Raw genomic sequence first — 3,839 nt, 5'->3', positions numbered from 1 at the left:
GAGAGTCCAGTCTTCCTCATTATCAGTATTTAACTATCCCAAGGCGCTACCCTCAACGATATACAAACACCCAGATACCCATGTACTGCCAGGGTACACAGTGGCAGCGAGTGTTAAGGACCCATATTTATGCTTCTCGCCCTACCCAGGAGTCGAAACCAGACTCTTTCGATTGTGTGTCAAGTAGAATTTAATGTGTTTGTATGTGTGTGTGTGTGTGTGTGTGTGTGTGTGTGTACTCACCTAGTTATACTCACCTAGTTGTGGTTGCAGGGGTCGAGTCATAGCTCCTGGCCACGCCTCTTCACTGGCCGCTACTGGGTCACTCTCCCTGAACCATTAGCTTTATCATACCTCTGCTTAAAGCTGTGAATGGATCCTGCCTCCACTACATCGTGTGTGTGTGTGTGTGTGTGTGTGTGTGTGTGTGTGTGTGTGTGTGTGTGTGTGTGTGTGTGTGTGTGTGTGTGTGTGCGTGTTGGGGAAGGAGGCTGCGAAACTAAGATAGTCAATGTAAAACAGATTTTAATTCCCACATCAAAATGCTGACTGCTGACTGCGCGAGTTCGGTGTTACGAGACTCTAAGTGTAAACACCTGGGGACTAACACTGACACTGTGGATAATTATGGAGCTTAATGGTGCAGCTCACTTGGGAAGTTAATGGCGTCTGTATTTATATATCTTGATCAGACCGTGGTGCGGAGGGTTTTTATACAAGTGTCTCGTCTCGTCTCTCTCTCTCTCTCTCTCTCTCTCTCTCTCTCTCTTGCTTTCTTTACCTCCTTACTCTTTTCTATGCTTCTCACATCTTACCACTTACTCTCTCCATCACCCAATTATTTCTTTTTTATCACTCCCTTTATCTCTCCCTCAATTCCTCCATTTCTCTCTCTTCTCTATCTCTCTCCCTCCATCAATTCATCACACTTATTTACGAAAAATGTTGTTCTTACGCACTACTAATATTAATTTCTTATTTCCTGTGCCTCAGGGCTTGTGTATGTTTAAATACTGATGGAAAAGTAACTTAAAAATCCGTAAATCAAATACAAATTGAAATGGTAACACAAATGCTACTGCAACAGTAACAAAAAAAAAGTGTTTCCTGAAACGCTAATACAAATGCTACTGGAACGGTGAAAAAAAAAATAACTCCATCTGAAACTGTAACACATATGGTATTGGAAGAGTAAGAAAAATGCTGGTGGAATAAATCTATGCCACTTAGGTGCTCCCGAGGATTCGCGTCTTCAAGGGCCTCCACTTAAACGACATTCTCCGAGCACATTCATACGGTGGACGTGGGCCAAATTGCGGCATTTGGACAAATTCCATCCTTGAAATTTTGTTTCATTATTTCCTGGGTAGGGAGAGAGACGGTCGAAGAGGTTTTTTTTTTTTTCCAACAAACCTAGATACATCTGTATCGTGGTGCTACCCTATTTTTATTCCACTACGTAGGATGGGGGCTCATGTAAGGTGTCGAAATCTGTCAGACAGAGCTGGGAGAGTCCAGTAAGGCAGTTATTATTATTATTATTATTATTATAATCAAGGGGGAAGCACTAAACCCATAGGATTATACAGTGCTTGGGGGAGGGATGGAAGGTATTCAGGTTTAACTCAGGGAACTTTAGCACAGATCCAGTTCCCTAGATCAAGAGCCCCTCACCAGCATCAAGGAACCTTCCTTGAAGGGCCAGTAAGGCAGTAAGGATAGCGTCAAGTATTTCAGTGTGATAGTCGATGGGTGTAGATCGCATCTTAGGGACAAATCTGACCTAATTTGCCCGAAATCCTCTACATAACAAGGGACTTTGTTTATAGTAGTGTCATTGAAGTCAGCTAGGCTTGTCTACGTTGTACTTACAGAAATAAAAATTATTACTATTATTATTATTATTATTATTATTATTATTATTATTATTATTATAGTAATGGTTCATCAACTACTTGAGAAAGGATATCGGGTGGGGGTGGAGGTAGAATTGGGGCTAAGCTGTTGATTGAATAGAGGAATGGATGGGGGTTGTTCAATTATGTTCAGGTCTCACGGGAATGCGCTGAAACCATGTGGGTCATACTGGGCTCGGGGAATGAGCGGTAATGAAGTTTTGTTTTGAGGAATGAAAAGGGAGCTTTAATTTCTTGAATCAAGAGCCCTTCACTAACATCAAGGCGCCTCTTTGAAAGGGGGCTGAGGGTGTTCGGAAACCCTTCGTGTTCCATACGGATTTACCGCTTTCACCTCAAATAATAATAATAATCAAAGACGTTGTTTGTGACTTCTTTTTTTAGGCTAGGTGCCTTGATGCCGGTGAAGGGCTCTTAATCCAAGGAACTTGAGCTTCCCTTCCCTTGGCTAAAACCCGATTTCTTCCCCTCCTTCAGGCGCTAACTGTCCCATGTTTTGAGCTTCCCCATGATGATGGTAATTAACAAATGTCATTGACAATGGGTGAAAGGGCTTTTAGTGACACCTTTTGACACCAGTCAGCCTGACAATGCTGCGGCCAACCTGGAACGACTGACAACAGCTGAGAGAAGCATCCGACACCACTCGATAACAAAAACACAAGTAACAAAAGAAATTTTTATCGGGACGACATTTCCCCTCTCTGTGTAGAGCTCTATCAAATCACGATAAAACCTTACACAGAGCGAAACGTTGCCCTGATAAAAACTTGTTTGCAACGTGTATGTTTTTCTTTTAGTCTCCAGACTGCGCCGCACCGTATAAGCCACCGGAGAAAAGCGCTTCAACGCCTGGAAGTATGTAAGTTTATTCAGGTATACACAAATACAGTTACACAGAATATCATACATAGCAGCATATGTGTACAGAACCTGGGATAACCCAAAAAAGTCTGTCTAAAGTGACTTATTTCAATTGTGGTTCTTTTAATACCTTATTATTATTATACTATAAAGGAGATAATATCTTATTATTATACTATATAGGAGATATACTAGGAATAAGGTAAAACGAGGTATTTATACTTACATGTGTGTTAGCTGAAAATATATAAAATTATTCTCCTCTCTGTCACTACGTTCATTAGGAACCTTTGGCTCTCTTCTTGAACTGGCTCATGCTATGATTGGCTTTGACATGTGCAGACAGTCTGTTCCATTCCATTCCTTTATTGCTGTACAATAAAAGGTGTTTGAAGCCTGGCCACTGAGTGTGGGTACTACAAAGTTCCGGATCAAGTCAACATTTGCCAGGTCGAGCCTAGGAGTCCCAGACAAGTGATACCGAGAGGAAATTGACAGGAGCTGGTAGCATCAATTTGACAGCGACTAATGTTATTACGAATGATAATACCAGTTTGACAAACGTCAAAAATCAGTCATCTTGACAGCTTCACGAGGATTGAGCTAGCAACGAGTGACAAAAAGCTGAAAACGTAGTTCTAATAAATTTTGCAATGCAAAAAAAAAAAATATGTTTTGACAACGATGGACGATTACGTTAACAGAAGTAGGTAAAAAGCACTTTCAGAAATAAAATTACTTCTGTTTTTAACAATACATATATATATATATATATATATATATATATATATATATATATATATATAATATATATATATATATATATTATAATCATTTTGAAAACTTGTATCAATAACTTTGACAACGAAAATCAGGCACATTGTCCAGTGGAAAACGGTTTCATTGACAACGTAGGTTAGTCACTATGCCTTCATATAAAATAATGAATTCGTCGTGAAACCAATTTTGCAAAACGTAACAAAATCAGTATATTAGAGAGAAAGAGAGAGAGAGAGAGAGAGAGAGAGAGAGAGAGAGAGAGAGAGAGAGAGAGAGAGA

This window comes from Cherax quadricarinatus, chromosome 1 (genome assembly GCF_038502225.1).
Source record: "Cherax quadricarinatus isolate ZL_2023a chromosome 1, ASM3850222v1, whole genome shotgun sequence".
In the NCBI taxonomy this organism is placed as follows: domain Eukaryota; kingdom Metazoa; phylum Arthropoda; class Malacostraca; order Decapoda; family Parastacidae; genus Cherax; species Cherax quadricarinatus.
Note: the sequence above shows the minus strand (reverse complement) of the source record.